The 27175-nt window shown below is 35.1% G+C and overlaps 1 protein-coding gene across 1 annotated transcript in view; it reads left to right on the top strand.

The window, feature by feature from the left end:
• LOC126889949 (protein stum-like) overlaps positions 1-27175 on the top strand; it is a 226238-nt gene that overhangs the window by 77101 nt on the left and 121962 nt on the right. The gene's annotated exons all lie outside the window — the stretch shown is intronic.

Raw genomic sequence — 27175 nt, 5'->3', positions numbered from 1 at the left:
TAGTTGGACCTAGGACGAAAACTTGAATCAAATGACGGTATGTTGTGAAAATGGGGGGAAGAAATTAAATAGTGTCAGAGTTGTGACTGGCCGATTTAACAAAAACTGTGGAAAACTGTAGGGTCTGGTTTCTGGGGCACCCAGCCTTTCTAAGCACGTCTTCAGGCCTTATGGGATGAAGCAGACAGTGACGAATGTATTGACAAAAGTGATTCGGAAGTAAGTGAAGAAATAGACAATGTTAGTGTAGTGACTATCCTGACCAGCTTCAAGATGTTGACGTTCCAGATATCACAGACAACTAAACGTAAAGATATTTTTTGAGACTCCTTACTTTTTCAATTGCTGGGGTTTGTCACACCCCACCTGTCTGTTAGTAGCAAAAGAGTTTACCTGCCGGATGCCAGGTTAATTAATAAGTCATCAATCTAAATAATAGCAAACCGTTATCTACTTTACCTTCTTTCTCTTGAAGAAGGACATGGTCTTGTTTGTTGAGCATCAATTAAAGTGAAACACGTGTATCGTCGGCCTGTTATGAAAAATACAGTTATGAAAAACCCATATTGCATGAAAAATATTCAATTTTAAACTTTTGATGGCATCTGTTAGCATTATCCAAGATCTATGTACGGCTCTGTTTTCTTCTTGGACTTATGCATTTTTCATATTAGGCCGACGTAATACGTGAAATACATGTACGTAAATACAAGTATACAGGGTGAGTCATGAGAAATTGAACACTCTAATACTTCGTATGGAGGCCCCTAGGGGAATAACACATGACCATTAAAAAATTTCTGCTTCCTGTTTAATAATATACACGGCGAATTATGAATTTTAACTGAAATTTCTATTCGTCATAACCATAGCTTTTGAACTTTAAGTTCGATATGTCTCATATGTTGGTCAAACCTCAGACTACTACACAATTAGTTATTTGTTTAAACTGGAAAAATCAGGTCCGGTTTTAAAAAAACAGTTCGTTTTTTTCATAAAAAAAGTTTCACCCTATTCGCGGTGCGTAAGTACTTGGAAGGGATACGTTAAACGATCGTGCGCGAATAGCGGAGAAATATTGCAACTTTCTTAAATAATTCATATTGTCAATTGAAGTTGTCAAATTGACGTACATTTCATATCTACTGTCATTGAAAAAGAAAAATTATATGTTGCTCCACAATATTGATATTATATGCAATTATTATATAAAGGTAAATTTAATTAATTGTATTTTGCTTGCAGTACTGCATTTTAGTAACTAATTTTATTTACTACATACAATTGTTTACGTTTTAATAACATAACCTGAATCTTATTTTTTTGCTAACCCCCTCTGTGGCTCAGTGGTAAGAGCGCCTAACCTTTCGATCGAAAGTTCCGAATGGTAGTGAGTTCGAATCCCACCAGGGTCAGAAATTTTTTCATTTATTATAAATTAATAAATGAAAATATTTTCTGTCCTTGTGGGATCGGTACTCACCGGAGGGACCGCAGACGTTCGGATACAATTAGCGTCTCTTTGCAAAGACAATGACGTCGACTTTGCAAAGTAACAAGACACTTTACTCAACACATACACTACACATTACACCTGAGTTAGTGATAAGTTATACAATTACGTGGCTAAAGGTTCTAGTTCTAAACCAAGGCCAGAATCAGAGAAAAAAAATTTTTTTTGCTCTATGGCCTTGACACTTATCCAGTAACCAGGACTAATATAATTGGCCAATATAATTAAAAGTGCGAATAAAGTTGCAGAGCGTAGAAATAGGTGTCGCTTTGCCGAACTTGCACGGTCCCAATATTTAGTTTACGAAAACTCCATGAAATATTTTACAAATTAGACAAATTGTCATTTAAAATTGGATTTTTATTTTTTTCTCCACACAGTTACTTAATTTCTTATTAAAAGAAATCAAATTTGACTATGAATTAAAAGTTTAGCAAAGTAAACCATAGAATTGATGTGGAAAATGTAACTTTTCTTGAAAAAATTAAATTTTTTGAACAAACATCTAATTTATAAAATTAATAATACTACCACAGCTAGTGCTACACATTTTAAATAATATACCCTTTTTATCCAATTTCAAAAGGTACAAGTTGTTTTGAATCTTGAAACTTGTATAATTTTTTTTGTTAAGTGATTCATCGGTAGCGTCGTTTTATAACATCCTCAGAACTTTGTTTCGATAGAAAAAAAATACAGTTTAATATTATTTAACAAGGAAAGACAATACTTAGACTATTAAAAATAAACGATAGAAAACGATTTTGTTTCGAGAGAAAAAAATACAATTTCATCTTATTTAACTTAACGAAAAGACAATAATACATAGAGTATTAAAAATAAACGAATTCGTTTTACAATTTTAAGAATTTTTTTACATTTTACATAAAATAAATTAAAAAAACAAATAAAACAAACACGCTGTAACGACAACCAAAGGTAACATTTTTGAGAGTTATCGTAAAATTTTGAAATTAAATCACCTGTTTCTGTACAACGTATTTGTTGGACAACAAAATGCCTAATAAATTGATTTCCTGAAAGTTAAGGGATCATTTCTAATAATATTACAAGAATTAATAATTTTGTCATAGTCGACAGGGTTAAAAGCAGGTGATCTAGGCCATGCATGAGACTCCCCACATCTTATCCACTTATTTCCATACGATAGACGAAAATGTTGATGAACAACAACTGAAAAATGTGGTGATGCTCCATTGTGCATAAAGTAGGTACATACCTCGGGCGGCTATATTGGCTATAGTACATAGATTAGCCAAATTCTTTTCTTCGCCGAATACAAAAAACCGCACATTTTCTAGGCTGTCATACTGACATAAAATGTGCTTTGCTGTTTCTTCTTCTAGGCAACAGAATCTGGATAGGTCATGACCTGCCTATCCCATCAGCTTTAACTGCCTATTCAGATTACAGTCCCCTGTTAGAAGAACTAATATGACTTTGATTGCTGTCTTTGCTTATTAGGTCTGCCGCAAATTTTGGCCAACGTTCTGTAAGGAATAGTTTCACCTGTCTTTGTCCTGGTGAATTCCTTCACCGTTCCAGAGATAGATTTGCGACCTACCCACTGTGTTATAGCCGTTATTGTTACTGCCTTTTAATGTCATTGGTGGCCTTTTGTTTGGCCATTTCATCCGATTTTTCATTACGCTTATGATCCTCGTGCTCCACTACCCATACCATCCATGCTACAGTCTCCTAGTTTTAGATCTGGATCCCGCTTACCATAAAAAAGATGATTAATAAGTAGCAAGCTGAAAATTTGCTAATAGCTTAACGATGTCTAGTTGGACAAATTTTGATGTACGGGAACACTGGAACTTTAATTGTGGAACAGGTTAAAAATTTGGAACGTCAGATTACGAAAACGTCCCATGTATTTTGTCGGACAGAACTTCCAATTGATTTGTTACTCTTTCATTAAACTCTCATGCAAAAATCAGACTGGTATTTATCACCAACTGGACATTTTATTAAGTCTGACACGTAGAACATGTTAAATGACAGGAATTATGTTGGTGATAAATAGGAGTCTGATTTTTGCTTAAGAGATTAATGAAAGGGCAACAAATCAATTGGAAGTTCTGTCCGACAAAATACATGGGACTGGGACGTTTTCGTAGTCTGACGTTCCAAATTTTTAACCTGTTCCACAATTAAAACTTCCCCTGTTCCAGTGCTCCCATACATCAAACTTTGTCCGACTAGACACCGTTAAGCTATTAACAAATTTTCAGCTTGCTATTAATCAATTTTTTTTGGTACGCGGGATCCAGGCCTGTATGATAATTCGCGTTCACAAAGCATTCCTTTGTGTAAACTGGATAAACCTTTGGTCCATTTTAATGAAGGTGGGTAACCGATACACCTAGTGACACTTATTACATATATTTACCAGTCCAATATGGCAACAGTACGAGTATGTATGTTCGTAAACTCAGAAGAGTAAGAGATTAGCTCAGAGATTTTGCTGAGATCCCCACGTTTGCTGTCAATTATTACTTTTGAATAAATTAAAAAAAATATTTTCAATTTTACAAATATTAAACATGTTTTTCAAGTAAGCAAAAATATTTTATTTGCCATGAGTAAGTCGCGTTTTGCAAAAAGTTAATACGGATTGTAATTTTATGCAAGGCGGAATTTTTAGTCTTAATTATTCTGGGTCTGTTATCGATTTTTCAGTAGGGTTTATTGTTCAAACAAAGTCGGTTCATCACTCTACTTTCCTGATTTAACAATAAATCTAACATAGCTTTATATTCTCTAATAGTCTAAGAGCTGGAAGTGGATTTTGTGCGTGATAAGTAATATGGAAAATCCATAAGGAAAAATTTCCCGTAACTGGCTGTATACCATTAATTACAAAAATTGAAGAAAGACTTCTGTGTAAATGGTATATTTATTAAAACCCCAATAAAGGGCTACATTAAAAGACAGAACGTTTTCGCTCTAAAGAGAGCATCATCAGTGTTCTAAGCAAGCTCTACATGCTAAGCCACCAAAAATACATAGGTTAAAACCCTTAAAACGCCGTATGTTAAACCCTGGCGATGGGTGAAAATGAAAAAGATATACCTCACAGCATTATATGACTCTACTCACTTGACCCACTCAGTTGACTTTCACCTTTCTCTTTGTGAAGACAGAGAAATCAACTCAACCACCCACATACACGTGGTAGAGTCATATAATGCTGTGAGGTATATCTTTTTCCTTTTCACCCATAATACATAATACACGCCAATATAAGACTTTTGGTAGGCGTTTTAAGGGTTTTAACCTATGTATTTTTGGTGGCTTAGCATGTAGAGCTTGCTTAGAACACTGATGATGCTCTCTTTAAGCGAAAACGTTCTGTCTTTTAATGTAGCCCTTTATTGGGGTTTTAATAAATATACCTTTTACACAGAAGTCTTTCTTCAATTTTTGTAATATGGAAAAAATATACGGAGATATGTTGAATTAGTTGTATACATTACTTTCCCCAACGGCCGGAAACCATAGTGGGTGCCGAGGGTAGATATAAGGGGTCAAAGTCGAGGTTTTTATTATTTTTTTTGTGACGCTCTTGATAGAGATAGTGCACCAAAATTTGGGAATAAGTAGGTCATGACGTAACCAATTAAAATCTCCAAGGGTAGAAACCTGCGTGGCCGACAAAGGGGTGGGGGAAGGGGTGAATATAAAAATTATAATTGGGTTTTTTGTGACGTTCCTGATCGAGATAGTGCACCAAAATTTGGGAATAAGTAGACCATGACATAACTAAGTAAAATCCCGGAGCCGGAAACGAGATTGGGGGACGAGGGTAGTTATAAGGGGTTAAAGTCGCTGTTTTTATTATTTTTTTGTGACGCTCATGATCGAGATAGTGCACCAAAATTTGGGAATAACTAGTTCATGACGTAACTAATTAAAATATCCAGGGGCAGAAATCTGTGTGGCCGACAAAGGGGTGGGGAAGGGGTGAATATAAAAATTATTATTGGCTTTTTGTGACGTTCCTGATCGAGATAGTGCACCAGAATTTGGGAATAAGTAGACAATGACATAACTAAGTTAAATCCCCAGAGCCGGAAACCAGAGAGGGGGACGAGGGTAGTTATAAGGGGTCAAAGTCGCGGTTTTTACTATTTTTTTTCTGACGCTCATGATCGAGATAGTGTACCAAAATTTGGGAATAACTAGTTCATGACGTAACTAAGTAAAATCTCTAAGGGCGGACGCTGCGTGTCCGACAAAGGGATGGGAGCAGGGGTGAATATATAAATTATAAGTGGTTTTTTGTGACGTTTGTGATCGAGATAGTGCCCCAAAATTTGGGCATAAGTAGATTATGGCATAACTAAGTAAAATCTCCAGGGACGGAACGCTGTGTTGGGGACAAATGGGTGGGGAAGAGGTGAATATAAAAATTATAAGGGTTTTTTTTTGTGACGTTCATGATCGAGATAGTACACCAAAATTTGGCAATAAGTAGATGATGGCATAACTATCTAAAATCCCAAAGATCGGAACGCTGCTTGGGTACAAAGGGGTGGTGGGTAGGGTTGAATATACAAATATAGGGGTTTTTGTGACCTTCGTTAACGAGATAGTTTACCACAATTTGGGAATAAGTAGATCATGAAAAAACTAAATACAATCTCCAGGGGCGGACACGGGTGAATACGCAAACTTTTTCTGTTATGCTCGTCATCGAGAATATGTCCGTAACTTGCACAATTGATTAATTGTAGAATCAAAATCCAAAAGGGTGGACAGCTAGGTGGGGTCAGCTAGCTTTGTTAAAAACGGTGTCACAATATTTTCATAAAAAATGTAGAGAACAAATTAAAATTTCTTATATTTTTCAAAAAAAAATTTATAACATTGATTTATGCAAATAATTATAATTATTGTTCTCGAAATTTTTATTATTAATTGATAGAAACAATGATGAAATCTGCCTCTTCTTGATCCGAAGATATATACCCCCAAAAAATATGCTGTTTTGTACCTACCAAGTCCTCTAACTGGCTTATGGGTGGTCAAAAGTCACAAACTACACCGGTTTTGAATCAGCCCTGACCTTCAAACATAGAAAAGAATTCAAATCTGTTTAACTTTTAAACACACATACATACATATCCACAAACATTTTCCCTTTTTTAAATAAAAATTGAGTCATACTTCTGAGCTCGGTAACTTTTGAATGGTATAACCGATTTTCAAAATTAGACATGCGTTGGAAAGGTAATGACCAGTACTATTAGAAGCCGTAAAGGTCGGACTTAAATTTTTGAACTTTTTGGGAGTTCTAGGGACGAGAACAAAAAACAGACCCTAAATAGAAAGGGCCGTAAAATCCACACCCTTGGATCAAAATGGATGGTTGACATATGAATGGGTGAGTCTTTTCCTGAACTTTAAGATGGGACTTGGCCCATCTTTCAAATCAGCCAGATTTAGAAAATCGAAAATTTCGTGTATATATAGTGTCGCGTGTAGGGGGGTGTTGTTGTGCGCCACTGGCGAGAACTCCCGTTCTCTGGTAATTTGTAACCTATGCCAAGCAGATGGTCATTTTTCCCAATTCCAAACAGCGACACAGATAAAATGGATGATATGAAATCCTTTGTAACCATAGATCCAAGTGTTTTCAGGATCACTATCCAATTGATCTAAAGAAAGTTTTTTTCTAGGATTTGTTGATTTTTTTTACTTTTGAGGAGTTTAGGGACACGATTTTTTTTAAGTCTGCTTTTGGAGACTTTAAAACGATGCCTAGAGCAAGGATTTTCATCTTGATCTTATCCCAAATTTTTACGATAGCCGTTTTATTCAAGTACAAATTTTTAATTACACGAATTGCTTTGTCATGTATTTCTATATTTTTAAAATCTGAATTAATTTTACATGCTTTATTTTATAGACTGCATTTTCGAAGTCCACGAAGCATGCAAATACACCTTTTCTTTGGTCACGGTATTTTTGTAATAACATGTTTAGCTCAAAAATTCCTACCTGGTTTTCATACCATTTCTAAAACCAAATTGGCTATCTTCGAGATCTTCTGTTGTGAAGTATTCTGTTGTAAAGTATTCTTAGGAAAATCTTAAGAGTTTAGGTCACTAGGCTACGTATCAAGATTATCGCAAACATATACAGCAGAAATAACATATAGGCCAGAATTAATAACAAACTAACACAGCCGATACCAGTGGAAAGAGGCTTAGTCAAGGATACTCATTGAGCCCACCGCTGTTTAACCTCATGATGGATGAAATTAATCATAAAGTCAAAAACCTGAGTCCAGGATAGAGAATGGATGAATAAATTATCTCTATAGAGATATGCATTTATTTTTCCTATTTATATCTTATTTATACATATTTTTATACATTCAAAGGGGGTGTAATGCTAGTTCGCGTCCGCAGGTAATACTGCACGTGCACCCTGGATAAACTAAAGAGCTAGCACAAGAGGCGCCAGACAATCTTTCCTAAAGATCTCCTGGCAGATATCACAGTTATTTTAGAATAATTATTAAAGATGACACAGTTATTGAATGGAGTTTCCAAAGAAGAATTTACAACAGAAATTGGACCCAATGTAAGAGTTTGCCAATTAAATATAGAAGGTATAAGTAGAGCCAAATATCAAATTCTACACAAACTATTAAAAGATAACGATATTGATCTGGTCGCATTACCAGAAACGCATACAGACAACGAATTTCAATTGAGTTCAAGAGGAAAAATCCCCGGCTATGATCTACTGGGTGCTACCTATGACAGAGCCTACGGTGTAGCAACTTACGTACGTACAGACATAGAAAATGCAGCCTTGATTTCTACTTCTACCAAGAACAACATCCACGAGGTAACTGAAAATCGGCAATATCACAATAGCTAATATTTAAATTAATTATTATTATTTTTTAATGTATTGTGATCTTTATTTTTATACAAAAACTGTGATAGAGCCATACGCTAAATAAAAAATAATAATAAATCTATGCAGATAATGCCATACTTATTGCAGAGAGTGAAGATGACCTTCAAAGACTTTTATATCAATTTAATACAGGGTGTCCCGGAAAATAGTGCGTTCCTTAAAGGTATAGGTAGAAGGCACCATGTAGAACAAAAAACTCTTATAACATTTTTTTCTAAATGCAACCGTTTGACCAAAAAATTAAAATGTATTTTGGTATCCAAATTTAAATCTGACAACTATGTGCGGTACGCAAATTTAAGCATAGACAGTCCCATGTAAATAGATAGAAGATGATAGTAAACAGATAGTTTTAAAGAATCCTGTTTAGTGTCAATGCCGAAAATGTTTTCGAATAGTGAGTATATTACCTATTATGTTATTACCTATGAATGGTGTTTGTGAAAGGTTACTTGAAACATCTATTCGGTATATTAATTATTTTCAAGTAAGTACAACTTAGTTATTTCAGTTCACAAGTAAACAAATTACTGAGACATTATCTGGTGTATTTAAGTTCCACTGTAAACTATTAAAACTATGTAATTCAGTTAAAGCCCTCAGCAATACTCAGCATTCAACCCATTTAAACCTTACTAAATACATAATACTAGTTTAGTTAAAAGATGTGTTTTTATGTTAAAAGATGTGTAATTCGTTTAAAATTATGCAATAGGTATTTCAGTACATTTCAAAAGAAAATAATTTTAGTAAACAAATAGTAAATACATAAGTATTACCTACTATTAGGTTGGATTATTTTAAATACTGTTAATCACAATCACAAACGAGTTCTTATTATGTTATTATGCCGTAGTGCGTACGATGTTGCCAGTTTATTAAAATTTCCAAACATTAAAATACAGGTATATGGAAAACAATGTTAACTTTTTTTGGAAACGGTTAACTTTAGAAAAAAATGGTATAGGACTTTTTTGTTCCAAATTGTGTATTCTCTCCATACCTTAAAGGAACGCACTATTTTCCGGGACACCCTGTACAACATCAAGAAAGTTCAACATGATAATATCGCCAAATAAAACAACAATTATGATAATCTCTAAAGATCGAATAAGGTACAAGCTGGAAGAGGACAGCAAAATATTCCAGCAAGAAAGAAGTATCAGCTACCTGGGAGTACTAATGCACAGTGATACAGAAGCGGAAGTTGCCCAACAAATAAATAAAGCCAACAGAATAGCGGGATGTCTTAAACACACCATCTGGCGCAACACACATATACGAACAGCGACAAAGGCCAAGATTTATAGGACAGTAGTTAGGCCAATTATGACTTACACTGTGGAAACAAGACCTGACACCACAAGGACAAAAAGACTGATGGAAACGTGTGAAATAAAAATAGTCCAAGATATCACAGGCAAATCATTGTGGGACAGACAACGTAGCACAGACCTCAAGAAACGCTGTAATATAGAGAACATAAATGACTAGACACTGAAAAGAAAAAAAAGAATGGTATAGCCATATAAGCAGAATGGGAGAAGGAAGACTGGTAAAGATAGCCCGAGAGAGATAACCAAACGGCCGAAGGGGTATAGGAAGGCCAAGGAAGATATGGAGTGACAACCTGGATATCTGATGAGGAGGCAACCGAAGATGAAACAGGCGCGAGCCTATTAAGGAAACAGGAAGAAGAAGAGGTGTTTTTAGATATTGCGACAAAGATGGACTTGAGCCAATCTGTGGGAGTCACTCCGGTATTATACACTGCGCGTCATAGAAAACGGGCACCCTAAAAAATGGGTTATATTTGATGACGCGTATCTCCTTAACCTGTTGTCCGATTTAAGTGATTTTTTGAAAATGTTATAGCCCTATTCTTTGTCAATAACCCTGTAATAATATTTTTGCTAAACAGGTAAATTTTTATTGTATACCGGGTGTACGAATCAAACTGTGTTTTTTTCTCAAAGTTCGCAACACCCTGTGGAATATTCTAGCGTTTATAAAATACTGAAATTAAATCTAGACTTTAGCCTCAGGTTTTCTGAACATTTTGTTTTCTGATTCATTATCTTATGTTGGATAATATAAAAGTTATGTACTTTAACAACTAGTCATGTTCTTCATCAGTATAGGTTGTTTGTAAATAAGTGCGACAAACTTTAATAAGGGGCAATTCTGCATGAAAAAATAATGACCGTTTGCTTTATAAACTTATGTCCGCAAATGCTTCGTTTACGAGATACGGGATGTTGAATTTTTTTTAAAACTGACGATTTATTTTATTGCCCTAAAACCGATTGAGATATGCAAATAAAATTTGGTAGGTTTTTTAAGAGATTATTGCGAATTTTTTGACTTGCAATCAAGAATTTTATATTCACTATTGGCGTGCATACGGGTAATATGACCGACCATATTACCCGTATGCACGCCAATGGTGAATATAAAATTCTTAATTGTATGTCAAAAAATGTGCAATAACTACGTCTTAAAATCCACCAAATTTCATTTGCATATCTCAACCGGTTTTAAAGCAGTAAATAAATCGTCAGTTTTTTAAGAAAAAATTCGACATCCCTTATCTCGCAAACGAAGCATTTGCGGACATACAATTATAAAGCAAACTGTCATTATTTTTTAATACAGAATTACCCCTTAAATTTTGTCGCACTTGTTTAGAAACACCCTGTACTTAAAAAGAACATGGCTAATTGTTAAAGTACCTAACTTTTGTATTATCCAACATAAGCGAATGAATCAAAAAAGAATGTGTGTGTACTTTGTACGCACGCAAGAAGTTATACTTTTATTATATGATTTAAACGAAATTAATATACTTTTTATTTATATTTTGTTTAAATATTAAACTAATTTATACTTACTACTTCTCAAACATTTTTATTAGAACAGTGCCAAAAATTAAAATAATAAAAGAATAAAACACACACAAACACATTAAACAAGCCACAAATGATGTCTGAACATTAATTGTCGAAATTTTTTTTAACTAAATACGTATTTTCTGAAAATACAATTATATAATAAATATACTTACAATCATAAAATGTATTAAAAAAAACAAAAAAGAAAGTTTCTATTGGGACTCGAACCACCGCTGATAAGAGCGGTTGGTATTGGAATTTATTCGCCTTCTCCGCTTAGCCACGGACAGTATGTGTCATTATTTACGAAGATCGACTAACTAAACGGATTAAACTTGTGATATTTTGATATTTTGAAAATTGATCAAATTATTTTAATTTTGAATTGAAATGATTTAGAATTGAAAAAATACAACAAAACATAGAGTAAATAAACAATATATTAGGTGAATATTGATAGAAATTTTGATGGTAATCAAATTATATAAATAAAAGTATTACATACTATGTATTTTGGCAGATCAAATAGGTAGGTTTATACCCATGATACATTAACAATTATTACGTACCTGTTGCTTTTAAAAACTATTTAAAAGTCACTATAATATTATAAACTTTTTTGTTTGTGTCCTCACAACAATAAAACTAATATATTATACATTTGTTTACCTTTACCTTTACCTCCAAACCACAGCTGCCATATCGGATAATTTTTGACATGTCATTTGAACATCCAATCAGAACAAAGTTATAATGCGCATGCGCCGGGCTGATAGGTTTTAACATATAAAAAAATCACCCTCTATCGCCGGTAAAGAAGTATAACTTCAAAAACATAATGTTGAGAAAACCTAAGGCTATAGTTGGGTTTTAATTTCAGTATTTAATAAATACTAGGATATTCCACAGGGTGTTGGAAACTTTGAGAAAAAAACCCAGTTTGAATCGTACACCCGGTATACAATGAAAATTTACCTGTTTAGCAAAAATATTATTACAGTGATATTGGCAAAGAATATGGCTATAAGATATTCAAAAAATCACTTAAATCGCACAACAGGTTTAGGAGATACGCAACTTCAAAAATTACCCATTTTTAGGGTGCCCGTTTTCTATGACGCGCAGTTTATATTGTATTAAAAAACTTATTATAATTTTTAAATTGAGACGGTTTGGAAAGTTGTGATTTAAAAGAAACTATTCCTGAATTCCTGAAACACATTTTATTAAAATCCTACAGCTATCCGATAACAATACCGGTTCTTTTGCATAAAAATAATCAATAAATTTCATAAATATTAATCTCGTCTCTTTGTGTTTTTGAAGGTAGTGTATACGCGTCACCTTTTCAAAATAGATTGTTTGGAGGAAACTCTTTATGTTGTTGTCGAATTACATGATTAATGATTACTGCAAATTTCTCGACATTCGCCACAATCATAATTACCACTTAGTGGAGCAGCGAACGAATATCGGAGCTCATTTTTTGCTCTAATGGATTTTTATTGTGCAAAAAGTAGAAAACGTACTTTTGAATGCAACATACGAAATGGCGATTTGTTAGAAGGTTTTGTTATAACGTACCGAGCTGTGCTAAGGACTATTTCAAATTGCGTTTTCTTTGCTAATACGTTTTATGGCAAAAATTAGTTCGTTCTTTGTGTAAAATGGATTATAAAATTAATTATAGGCACACAATAGAATCAACTACTAAATAATACTGAATGGTATATTTTTACCTTTATTAACATTCTAAATTATTAATACTCTAACGCAATAAGGTATACACCAACACTCAACAACAATGATTGCTCCACTTCCTGGAACATTTCTGGAGAAATCAGTCTTTTTAAATTATTTTTCATTCAGAGGGTTTTTTCTCATCTTGTCAATAATTTTAGGTATCATGGCTTGTATTGAATCTTCTTCTTCTTCTTTTTCTTTTTGTATAGACATGACTCTGTCTGTTTTTCAATGTGCCTCTAGTAAGTTGTCGTTCCCATCTTTTTCGTGGTCTTCCCACTGATCGTCTTCCTATTGGGGAACCGTTTCTCGCTGTCCTGACTACCCTATTTGTTGTCATTCGGCTTATGTGGTCATTCCATTCTATTCTTCTGTTTCTTACCCAGTTATTAATTCCACCTTGCATCTCCGTCGTATATCTGTACTTCTAGCTCTGTCCCATTCTCATGTCCTGAGTTTTCATCTCCGCTGTTTCGAGCAATCTTTTTGTCCTTTATGTGCCGGGTCATGTTTCTGCCGCTTATGTCATTATTGGTTTGATGACTGTTTTGTAAATTCTGCCTTTCATTTCTTTTCCGATATTTTTATTTCTCCATATTGTTTCATTCAGGCAACCTGCGTCTCTATTTGCTCAATTCACTTAATCTTCCACTTCTGATGATGCCTAATAATTTAAACTCAATGAATTGTTCTGTTATTTGACTTTCCAGCTCCAATTTACATCTTATTGGATCTGCTATTATAACCATGCATTTTGTCTTTTTTGGGGAAATTAACATGTTCAATTTTCTGGCGGTTATGTTAAATTGGTGCAGCATACGTTGTAAATCATCTTCACTTTGAGGGATTATCATTTGGTTATCTTTTTTATTTCTTACTTTTTTTATTATTTCGTCCATGATCAGGTTTAACAATAAAGGACTCAAGGAATCTCTCTGTCTTATCCCATTACCTCCTTCAATTAGGTCAGTTAGTTCATCTTCCACTTTTACTTTTATTGTGTTGTTCTGCTAGATGTTTTCGATCGTTTTAATTATTTCTAGAGGTACCTCTCTCGAGTATAACAAATGGATAACGTCCTTTAATGTGATCCTGTCAAATGCTTTATAAATATGCCGGTTTGTTGTATTCCAACGATTTCTCTTGAACTTGCCTCATTATAAATATAGCGTCAGCGCATGACCTTCCCGACCTAAAACGTTCTTCTGCTAATGGTATAATTTCATTCAATTTGTTTGTTATCACTTTGGTTGTTAATTTTAATGTTGTGTTTAATAAGTTAATTCCTCTGTAATTCTCCGGGTCCGATTTGTCTCCTTTTTTGAAGAGAGGTATTAGGATGCTTGATCTCCATTCTTGTGGTATTCTGTTTTGTTCTATTATTTTTTTGTATTAGTTTTTATAGTTGTTTAGTTAGATCTTGTCCTCTGTATTTTAGGAGTTCGTTCGATATTCTGTCCTCTCCTGGAGATTTTCTATTTTTAATTTTCTTAATGCTTCCTTTACCTTTCCCTCCTCTATGTTTATTTCTTTGTTTGTCGTAACTTCAGGTGTTGGTGGTTCATTATCGTCTCCTTTAGCAAATAGATATCGGAAGTAGTCTACACATGTTTCCTTCTGAATGTGTTTCGCTTTTATTAATTAGTTCATCTCCTTTCTTTCCCTCTGATCATTCTACTACTTCTTTTTGTTTTCCGTAGAAGTCGTGGTCCATCTGTTTTGAGAAACTCTGCCAGTGCTCCCTTTTTATTTGTCTCACTAAAGTATTAGTTTCGTTTCTGATTCGTTTGTAGTGGTTGTATGCCTGCTGTGTTTGTTTTGTTCTGTATTGTAAAAAGGCTTTCTTCTTTTCTTCTCATTTTATCTTCACTTCCTCTCTAAACCACGGGGTTTCCTTCTGTTATATGTGAGTATTCGTTACTTTTCTCTCTCCAAGTGATTCTGTTGCAGCGCTGATTATGTTATCTTTGAGTTTCATCGATGTTATCGTTTTCTAATGTTCCATTCTCTTCTCAGCAAACTTCTCTAAAATTCTTTTCCTGTATAAGTATTCCGTGGATTCCGTATTTAGTCCTTCGACTTTGATTTTTGTTTGTGTTGGTGCTGCCCTTTTGGGTGTAAAGTATTTCATAATGATTCCTATTTTACATAATACTAGGCTATGGTCGCTACCTACCTCTGCTGAGCTGAGGCATCTTACGTCGATTATTTTTGATGGATATATGTATATATCTCTGTTGGTTACAACATAATCTATCATAGATCTTTGTCCATGGGTGTTATTGAATGTATATTTGTGTTGGTCTTTGTAGTCAAAAAGTGTTGTTTATTTTAAGTTCGTTATTCGTGCAGAACTTTATCATCAGTTCTGCATTTTTGTTTATAACATTTTCATTGTGTTTTTTCCTTATTCCGGGTATTACTTGGCTACTTATTCGAGCGTCAAAATCCCCCAATATTATCATCTCCTCTCTAACTTGATCTACTACTTGTTGTAATTCGTCATAAAAGATTTCCCTTGTCGTTTGAGGCTTGTTATTTTCTGGGCCGTATACTCCGATGATGTTCAGGTCTTCCTTTTCCATTCTAATTTTTGCTGTGATAATTCTTTCCGATATATATTGAAACTCTTTGATGTGATTTTGGTATTTTTGATGTATTAGTAATACTACACCTTCTTTAGCATTGAATCTAGCATAATTAAATAAGATTTAGACTTAACCTCTTTACCCATATCAAAATCCAGGTCTGTCTTCAAAAAATCAATGACTGACTGATCTGTTTCTTTCTCCATTGTTCATAATCATAACACTTTAACGTTCGTAACGTGATGTATCATGGATCTTTAGATGTCATGGATATTGAAATCAATATAGTATCAGGCATTTCTTCTTCCATCTCAGCTTTTCCCTTTTCAGGGGTCGCTAATCCTACTCTTCTTCGCCTCTTATCTTTGTCCATCGTGTCTTCTTCACCTAAACCTCTCACTCTCAAGTTCCCTCCCACACATTCCTTTGATCTTTTCCTCGAGTTTCCTCTATCTCTTCTTTCATCAAATTCTAACAGCTCTATTCTTCGTCCCACAGAATTTTCATTTCTACTTCGAATCTAACCAAAGCATTTCAGTCTGTTTTCTTAAATTTTTTGAGACAGTCGTCACCCCAGATCTTTCCCTAATCAAGTCGTTCCCGATCCTATCCGTTCTAGTCTTACCCAACATTCACCATAACATTTTCATTTCAGCTATCTCCATCTTCTTTTTCTGAATTTTCTCTTCACTGCCGTACACCAACGCAGGTCTCACCACATTCTTGCATATTTTTTCTTTCAGTCCCTATTTAATGATCAGAGAATACCCCGTGCATTCACTCCCAATTAAACCAACCAGCCTGTGGTCAATTTCTCGACCTAGTGTCCCAGTTTCCGTCATGTAGAAGCGAAGGTATTTAAATTCTGCTACTCAGAATTTAAGGGTAATTTGTTGGGGACAGGCGTCCTCAACCATCCCTGTTCCTCCCAACCTTCTACTTCTTAACGTGCCCTATCAAGTCCCCTTAACGTTGGCGATTAACATGGAGAAACTGTCTCTGTCTCGAGCTATTCTAAATAGTTGTTCTTCTTTCTTTATTCATGTCCACTCCCGGATATTATTCAACCAAGACGCCTGCTTGCTACCAATTCCTCTGCGTCCTTCGATTTTACCCATCATAATAAATTGAAGAATATTATACCGGTCTCCCCTTACTACGTGTCCAAAATAGGCCATCTTTCTATATTTGATGTTATCAAGCAGCTCGCGGGCAGCATTTGCTCTCTTAAGGACTGCCACATTTGTCCTCTCAACCACATATACTTTATTTTTGGCCTGCTAATGGTAAGTTCTCCCTCTTCAATGGCCCTTCTCTAACCCTTTAACTCCTCCTTCAACATTTCTTTGTTCTTCTCTGCTAAGATGATATAATCAGCAAAGAGCATTGACCACGGAGCCTTCTCCCCTACCTTCTCTATCAGTACATCCTTAACAAGGTTAAACCGGTAGGGATTCAGTGAAGTCCATGCAAACCACAATCATCACTGATGCAAACCAATCATCACTGGAAAATTTTCTAGAGTCCTACGTACTTCTCAGGAACCCATTTCGCTCTCATACATGTAGAACTGTGTCGTACAACTACTAAAGATCCATAATAAATACCAAATTTAGCTCTCTTTTCTGTTCTCCGTATGTCTCTACCAAATGTTTTAAAGCAAACAAGGCATCTGTTGTCCTCCTTTTTTTGGCACAAAGTATCAGCCTGTTCATCTCCTAGAGCCTTCCAAACAACCAAAGGTACTCGATCATGTCCTACCACCTTACCATTCTTCATCATATTCCATCGATGGAAGTGTGTTCATGAAGACCATCCTTCCATTGGTATTCCTAATCTGCCGTACATGAGTCAAATCAACCTTTTTATCCCCTCGGGTTTTTTTAACTCTTCATACAGCTCTGCAAAGGATCTTTCCTTAGCAGTAACTACAGCGCACTTTGCTTCTCTCATAAAGAGGAAAGGAAACTTCTTTATTACCTTCTCTGTCTGTCATATCTTCTTCCAGACTCTTTCTTCTCTCTAAACTTCTGCTGCCATTTATCACTCCACAACCAAGTTTCTTTGTTAAGAGACTCTTTACCAGACGATTTTCCTATCAACTACTCTCCCTCTCGTATCACAACTTTGCTGTTGGCTTCCCAATAATCATTGACAGTATCTTTTTCCTCAAGCTCTTCCAGAACCCTACTCTTAAATACTTTTACCAATTTATTATCCCCTTTTTACTTCCACCACTTTATTTTCTTGTGGCCTACTTTCTCTGCTTTCCGATTTTCCTTTTTTTTCTTTCCAGCTTTTCAAAATAGATTGTTTGGAGGAAACTCTTTATGTTGTTGTCGAATTACCTGATTAATGATTACTTACTGCAAATTCCCCGACATTCGCCACAATCATAATTACCACTTCGTGGAGCAGCGAACGAATATCAGAGCTCATTTTTTGCTCTAATGGATTTTTATTGTGCAAAAAGTAGAAAACGTACTTTTGAATGCAACATACGAACTGGCGATTTGTTAGAAGGTTTTGTTATAAGGTACCGATCTGTGCTAAGGACTATTAGACGGAGAGGCAGCACTGAAAAATCTCTTTGAATTTACTAAAGCTAAATTTTTCACAGTTGATTGCGTAGTACTGTGATTGTGTAGATAAACATACTGCGGTCGGTCAAGCGAAACGTAGAACAGGGGTTACTGAGAGGGTATCAAAGTTGCTTTCCTACGAAGGAAATTAAATCCATTTACTAAGGCTGAAAATCAGTACACACATTCTAAATTGAATAAAAATAAAAGTTATTATAGTCGGTCAGCTGTATAACGGGACAGAGCCGGTCGGTCGCCCCAATGAATGTACAGGGTTATTCACTATATTTTGACCCACTTGTAAACTGCTTTATTTACAGAATTAGAAAAAAATGTAAAATACAAAAGTTATTCGATTTTTTAATTATGATTTTTTGACATATATATCGTACTAGTGACGTCATCCATCTGGGCGTGATGACGTAATCGACTATTTTTTTAAATAAGAATAGGGGTCTTGTGCTAGCTCATTTGAAAGGTTATTAAATTCTCTATACAATACGATAAACATTAAGATCATTATTTATAAAGGGTGTCCAAAATTTTTTTGAATTATTAATTAAACCATTAATTTAATTAAAAATTTTTTTTTGGACACCCTGTATAATTAATGATGGTAATGTTTATATTACTGAATAGAAAATTGAATAACCTTTCAAATGAGCTAGCACTCGACCCCTATTTTCTTTTCAAAAATAGTCGATTACGTCATCACGTCCAAATGGATGACGCCACTAGTACGATATATATGTTAATAAATCATAATTTAAAAATCGAATAACTTTTGCATTTTACATTTTTTTCTAATTCTGTAAATAAAGCAGTTTACAAGGGGGTCAAAATATAGTGAATAACCCTGTACATTCACTGGGGACGACCGACCGGCTTTGTCCCGTCATACAGCTGACCGACTATAACAACTTTTATTTATACTCAATTTAGAATCAAAAATGAATAACCATTTTCAATTTCGTTGCAAAACGAAAATACAGCCGAACCATATTCCAGTCCAATCAGAGAGTGCTGCAAGCACCTCTACCGGTTTCGAAACTTATTAGTCTCTCATCAGGAGGCACATATGCTGCTCTCCCCGATCCAACCAAAACAAACCCCAGCGTGCAGTCCCGAATTGCAACGAACGAAATGGCATAGATGCCCTAGCGGCAACTGCTAGCAAAAGACTAAGTTTTCACTCTAATGGCATATAACATATCCCACCAGAATGAAAACAATGGGAACCTTCTCTGGTTACACCTCCGAGGCTTCTACAATTTGCAAGCCATACGGATGCTGAGACTAAGGAAGATGAGGGAATTCTACAATTTACAATTCACGTCACATCTGCTCAGCGCGGTAAAGTTCCAACGAGACTGGTTCCCTTCATACTCCACACAGAGTAAATGTAAATCAAAAATGAATAACCATTTTCAATTTCGTTGCAAAACGAAAATACAGCCGAACCATATTCCAGTCCAATCAGAGAGTGCTGCAAGCACCTCTACCGGTTTCGAAACTTATTAGTCTCTCATCAGGAGGCACATATGCTGCTCTCCCCGATCCAACCAAAACAAACCCCAGCGTGCAGTCCCGAATTGCAACGAACGAAATGGCATAGATGCCCTAGCGGCAACTGCTAGCAAAAGACTAAGTTTTCACTCTAATGGCATATAACATATCCACCAGAATGAAAACAATGGGAACCTTCTCTGGTTACACCTCCGAGGCTTCTACAATTGTGGGATATGTTATATGCCATTAGAGTGAAAACTTAGTCTTTTGCTAGCAGTTGCCGCTAGGGCATCTATGCCATTTCGTTCGTTGCAATTCGGGACTGCACGCTGGGGTTTGTTTTGGTTGGATCGGGGAGAGCAGCATATGTGCCTCCTGATGAGAGACTAATAAGTTTCGAAACCGGTAGAGGTGCTTGCAGCACTCTCTGATTGGACTGGAATATGGTTCGGCTGTATTTTCGTTTTGCAACGAAATTGAAAATGGTTATTCATTTTTGATTTACATTTACTCTGTGTGGAGTATGAAGGGAACCAGTCTCGTTGGAACTTTACCGCGCTGAGCAGATGTGACGTGAATTGTAAATTGTAGAATTCCCTCATCTTCCTTAGTCTCAGCATCCGTATGGCTTGCAAATTGTAGAAGCCTCGGAGGTGTAACCAGAGAAGGTTCCCATTGTTTTCATTCTGGTGGGATATGTTATATGCCATTAGAGTGAAAACTTAGTCTTTTGCTAGCAGTTGCCGCTAGGGCATCTATGCCATTTCGTTCGTTGCAATTCGGGACTGCACGCTGGGGTTTGTTTTGGTTGGATCGGGGAGAGCAGCATATGTGCCTCCTGATGAGAGACTAATAAGTTTCGAAACCGGTAGAGGTGCTTGCAGCACTCTCTGATTGGACTGGAATATGGTGCGGCTGTATTTTCGTTTTGCAACGAAATTGAAAATGGTTATTCATTTTTGATTTACATTTACTCTGTGTGGAGTATGAAGGGAACCAGTCTCGTTGGAACTTTACCGAGCTGAGCAGATGTGACGTGAATTGTAAATTGTAGAATTCCCTCATCTTCCTTAGTCTCAGCATCCGTATGGCTTGCAAATTGTAGAAGCCTCGGAGGTGTAACCAGAGAAGGTTCCCATTGTTTTCATTCTGGTGGGATATGTTATATGCCATTAGAGTGAAAACTTAGTCTTTCAATTTAGAATGTGTGTACTGATTTTCAGCCTTAGTAAATGGATTTAATTTCCGTCGTAGGAAAGCAACTTTGATACCCTCTCAGTAACCCCTGTTCTATGTTTCGCTTGACCGACCGCAGTATGTTTCTCTACGCAATCACAGTAATCAACTGTGAAAAATCTAGCTTTAGTAAATTCAAAGAGATTTTTCAGCGCTCCCGCTTGGACTATATTTCAAATTGCGTTTTCTTTGCTAATACGTTTTATGGCAAAAATTAATTCGTTCTTTGTGTACAATGGAGTATAAAATTAATTACAGACACACAATAGAGTCAACTATTAAATAATACCTACTAAATGGTATATTTTTACCTTTTTTTAATAATATAAATTCTTAATTGAGATTCACGTTATAATTATTTTGTTACTTAGAAAAACGTGAAAATTGTTGTTATCTGAAATTTAATAATAATTTCTTAAGTTTAAGCTGTATTAAAGTAATTCTCTATATATACATTGCGCGTCATAGCAAACGGGCACCCTAAAATATGGGTCATTTTTCATGTCGCGTATCTCCTAAACCTGTTGTTAGATTTAAGTGATTTTTTGAATATGTTATAGCCTTATTATTTGTCAATATCTCTGTATTAATATTTTTGCTAAACAGGTAAATTTTCATTGTATATCGGGTGTACGTATCAAACTGTATTTTTTTCTCAAAGTTCGCAACACCCTGTGGAATATTCTAGCATTTATAAAATACTGAAATTAAAACCCAACTATAGCCTCAGGTTTTCTTAACATTCTGTTTTTTGATTCACTCGCTTATGTTGGATAATACAAAAGTTATGTACTTTAACAACTAGCCATGTTCTTCATCGGTACAGGGTGTTATAAGTCTAAAGGGTGTTAAGGTGTTAGGGTCTAAATAAGTGCGACAAACTTTAAGGGGTAATTCTGCATTAAAAAATAATTGGTCAAAACGGCAAACAGGTGTATGTTTTCAAAAAACTTTTGATAGTGTGTAAAAAATATATTTTATATCAGCTAAGTACTTTCAACAAATAACGTGCCATCATCAGAGCTTCCTAAAAGGACATATTTAAGATAAGATTTTTTTCATATAAAAAATGAGTGAAAAACTTACGTCCTCTTAAAATACCTTCATAGAAGAGCAATTGCTTAACAACACAACAAAAAACATGAATACTGGGCAAAAGCCACAGATATAGGGTAATAACCCTTTACAGTGAATAGAATCACATCTAAATTCTTTTATTAATTTATAAAGACAACATGGCTGAGTCAGACTATTTTGAGCCCACGTGAACAGCAGATCAGCTGAGGAAGACTGTCATTTAATAAAATGGTAAAGAAGGAACTACAATCTTATGCGACCTCTATATTCATAAATATTAATTAAAAAATTGAAAATTACTAAAAAGCCATGTGTAGGTTAAATGAATTTAAAGTTAGGATACTAAATTTTTAATTTTTAATTTACAGTCTTTTCCAATTTAAAAAAAATTAACTGTTTGCTTTATAATCATATATCCGCCAATTTTTCGTTTCCGAGATACGGGATGTTAAATTTTTTTACAAACTGACGATTTATTTATTGCTTTAAAACCGGTTGAGGTATGCAAATGAAATTTAGTAGGTTTTAAGAGATGGTTATTGCGCATTTTTTGACATGCAACTAAGAATTTTATATTCACCATTGGCGCGCATACGGGTAATATGACCGATCATATTATTCGTATGCACGCCAATGGTGAATAAAACATTCTTAATTGTATGTCAAAAATGTTCAATAACTACGTCTTAAAACCCATCAAATTTCATTTGCATATCTCAACCGGTTTTAGGGTAATTAATAAATCGTCAGTTTGTAAGAAAAAATTCAACATCCTGTATATCGGAAATGAAGCATTTGCGGACATATGTTTATCAAACAGACGGTTATTATTTTTTCATGCAGAATTACCCCTTAAAGTTTGTCGTACTTCTTTAGAAACACCCTGTACTGATAAAGAGCATGCCTAGTTGTTACAAGTACATAACTTTTGTATATTCCAACATAAGCGAATGAATCAAGAATGTTAAGAAAACCTGAGGCTATAGTTGGATTTTAATTTCAGTATTTTATAAATGGTAGAATATTTCACAGGGTGTTGCGAACTTTGAGAAAAAAAAACACAGTTTGATTCGTACACCCTGTATACAATGAAAATTTACCTGTTTAGCAAAAATATTACTACAGGGATATTGACAAAGAATAAGGCTATAACATATTCAAAAAATCACTTAAATCGGACAACAGGTTTGGGAGATACGCGACATCAAAAATTACCCATTTTTTAGGGTGCCCGTTTTCTATGACGCGCAGTTTAGTTGGGTATCGCCAAATATACTAACAACACATTTTGCTTCACTTTTGTCGCTGCGACGAATCTCTTTCTCTTTCTCCCTCTCTCTTTCTCTCTCTCTCTCTCTATCTCCATCTCTATCTTTCTCCCTCTATCTCTTGTCGTTGATCGCCGTCCTCTTGCTCCTCTTTCTGGAAGATTTCTTCTGAAGAGATAAGTGTGTTTCTAAATTATTTTGTTTCAGAAGGATACATGCTTAAAGAACCGAAGAATTGACTGCAAACCATGAACTGCATAATTGTTAAGCTATATTGTCCAGGATTGTATTGTTAATCTTCATTTTTCATCTTTCATCTTTTGTCCTTCCTCAGCTCTTCCCTTTTTAGGAGTCATTGTTCCTTACTCTTCTTCTCCACTCATTTCTGCCCACTTCACCTAAACCTTTCTGTCTCAAGTCCTCTGCCCCACAGCCCTACAATCCCCAAATTTTCTCGATTTTTTTTACATCTCCTTCCATTCAAGGTATTTAAATTCTGCTACTCATCCTAGTCTTTCTCGAATCAATTCGATTTCCACAACCATTTATGTTCCTTCCAACCAGATATATTCATCGACCTGCTAACCTTAAGTTCTCCCTCTTTAGTAGCCCTTCTCCAACCCTCCAACTTTTCCTTCAACGTTTCTTTGCTCTCCTCTACTAACACGACATCATCAAGAAAGAGCATTGACTATGGAGCCTCCTCCCTTAGCTTCTGTGTTAGTACATCTTTCTCCTTCTTATACTTGTTGTAGATCTGTCGATTTGTTAATTCCGACGTTGAAGTATTTCTTGAGAGGTAGACTGCCAGCTATCTCTCCATCTTTTTCGTGGTCTCCCCGGTAGACACTTGCCTGCTGGTTTTCCTTCTAGAGCAATTCTTGGTAGTCTGTGCTCCTCCATTCTTTTTACATGACCGAACCATTCTCCTCGTCTGTGCCTGCCCCGTCTCTCTAGTACATCTTTAACAAGATTAAACTGGGAATCAGTGAAAAGCCTTAATGTAAACCAACTGTCACTGGAAAACTTTAGGTCAATCCGATATAAATCCTTACTTTCGGTCTGCAGTTCTCTCCCAAATTTTTATTCTATGCGACATTTACGACAGAGAACGCAATAAATATCGCATAACTTTTGTTAACTATGTTATTCCGAGCAACTGTGGAGTAGAGCACTTTGAATGTCACGAAAATCTGATATAGGTAACTTTATTACCTATCCCATAATTAGTGTTCGAACGAAAATGTGACAATATTTTAATGATAGTGCCTATATAACCAATTTGTATAATCCAACTAATAAAATAAGAGGATTAAAAGAACTTCAAAACAATACCATGTCGACATAGTGTAGTTTTTAACCTTCGAGGTTCAGATTTATATTCAATATTATTTGTACATTACCGGCATCTAGTGTCTAACTCGAGAACTTACAGGAGTCCTTGCCTTGCATGTCTTAAAATTTGATACGAAAGTTTGTATATTAAGATCGAAATGTTTAGAATTAGATTACGAATTAGGACATTATTTGTATAACGAATATTATGAATTTCCGAATTACGTGTAATATCTGTAATTAGTATTAGAAGCAAAAAAATCCCATTAATCGTATAACCGTTCAACCTATTCTTACACAGTGTAGTAAGAACAAGCAACAACAAAGAAAATACTCTACACAAGGTCTTATGAATGTGATCCTCGACCCATTAGAACATTTTCAGAGTGTACTAGGTTTTATTTGAGAAACGAATTTTTATTGCAAATTTTACGTTTTTTTAATCTTCTTTTTATTCTTTATTCTTCTTCTTCTTCGTTTTTTTTTTGTGGACATGCATCTGTCTGTTTTTTCAATGAGCCTCTAGTAAGTTGTCTTTCCATAATTTTCGTGGTCTTCCCACTGATCGTCTTCCTATTGGGGAACCGTCTCTCGCTGCCCTTACTACTCTATTTGTTGTCATTCGAATTCTCTTTTGTAATTCAATCGAATATTGTAATTCAATGTCTCTCTTTCCACTTTCCCAATACTTTGCCTTGAAGTGCCTTTAGTCATCTGTATTTAGTGTCGTTTCTCATTATGTGTCCGAGATATTCTAACTTTCTCCTTTTAATGGTATACATCACCTTTCTTTCTTTCCCCATTCTTCGTAATACGGTCTAGTTGGTTATCTTATCCGTCCATGATATCTTTAGGATTCGCCTGTATAGCCCCATCTCGAAGGCTTCATTTTTTTCCCATCGCTTCAGTGAATGTCCAGGATTCAACTCCGTAGTACACTATTGAGAAGATATAACCTCGTAGGAGCCTTACTTTTATCTCCAGATTAAGGTTGTGGCTTTTAAAGAGTTTGGCCATGTTATTGAATGTACTCCAAGCCTTCTTTATTCTACATTTTACTTCTTGTGAGCGATCCCATTGTTCGTTTACAATCGTTCCAAGATAGGTATATTGTTTTACTCGGTCCACTGGTGTATTATTGATAAGCACTTGGCCTTCTCTAATTTTATTTTTGCTGATGACCATGCATAAATTTAGTTTTTGATATGTTTACTTGTATTTCAAATCTATCTCTTACTTCATTTACTTTGTTTATTAGTTGCTGTAAACTGATCAAAATGTCTGCAAAAATAACGGTGTCGTCTGCATAGCGGATGTTGTTTAGGTGTTCTCCATTTAGGAATATTCCATGTTGACAATTTTCCAAGGCTTCACTAAATAGTTCCTCTGAATATAGGTTAAATAATATAGGTGAAAGTATACATCCATATCTAACACCTCGTATAATCTGGATAGGTAGACTGTTTTACTCGGTCCACTGGTGTATTATTGATAAGCACTTGGCCGTCTCTAATTTTATTTTTGCTGATGACCATGCATAAATTTAGTTTTTGATATGTTTACTTGTATTTCAAATCTATCTCTTACTTCATTTACTTTGTTTATTAGTTGCTGTAAACTGATCAAAATGTCTGCAAAAATAACGGTGTCGTCTGCATAGCGGATGTTGTTTAGGTGTTCTCCATTTAGGAGTATTCCATGTTGACAATTTTCCAAGGCTTCACTAAATAGTTCCTCTGAATATAGGTTAAATAATATAGCTGAAAGTATACATCCATATCTAACACCTCGTATAATCTGGATAGGTAGACTGTTTTACTCGGTCCACTGGTGTATTATTGATAAGCACTTGGCCGTCTCTAATTTTATTTTTGCTGATGACCATGCATAAATTTAGTTTTTGATATGTTTACTTGTATTTCAAATCTATCTCTTACTTCATTTACTTTGTTTATTAGTTGCTGTAAACTGATCAAAATGTCTGCAAAATAACGGTGTCGTCTGCATAGCGGATGCTGTTTAGGTGTTCTCAATTTAAAAGTATTCCATGTTGACAATTTTCCAAGGCTTCACTAAATAGTTCCTCTGAATATAGGTTAAATAATATAGCTGAAAGTATACATCCATATCTAACACCTCGTATAATCTGGATAGGTAGACTGTTTTACTCGGTCTACTGGTGTATTCTTGATAATCAGTTGGCCGTCTCTAATTTTATTTTTGCTGATGACCATAAATTTAGTTTTTGACATGTTTACTTGTAGTCCAAATATTTCACTTACTTCATTTGCTTTGTTTATTAGTTGCTGTAAATTGTTCAAACTGTCTGCAAAAATAACGGAGTCATCTGCATAGCGGATGTTGTTTAGGTGTTCTCCATTTAAGGGTCGTTTAAACACAGCGATAAATCAAACAACTTATCAAGGTCAATCGAGTTGTTGCAACTTATCATTGTGTGTAAACGGTGCAT

This window comes from Diabrotica virgifera, chromosome 8 (genome assembly GCF_917563875.1).
Source record: "Diabrotica virgifera virgifera chromosome 8, PGI_DIABVI_V3a".
NCBI classification, from domain to species: domain Eukaryota; kingdom Metazoa; phylum Arthropoda; class Insecta; order Coleoptera; family Chrysomelidae; genus Diabrotica; species Diabrotica virgifera.
This window is presented reverse-complemented; position numbering and strand designations above follow the sequence as displayed.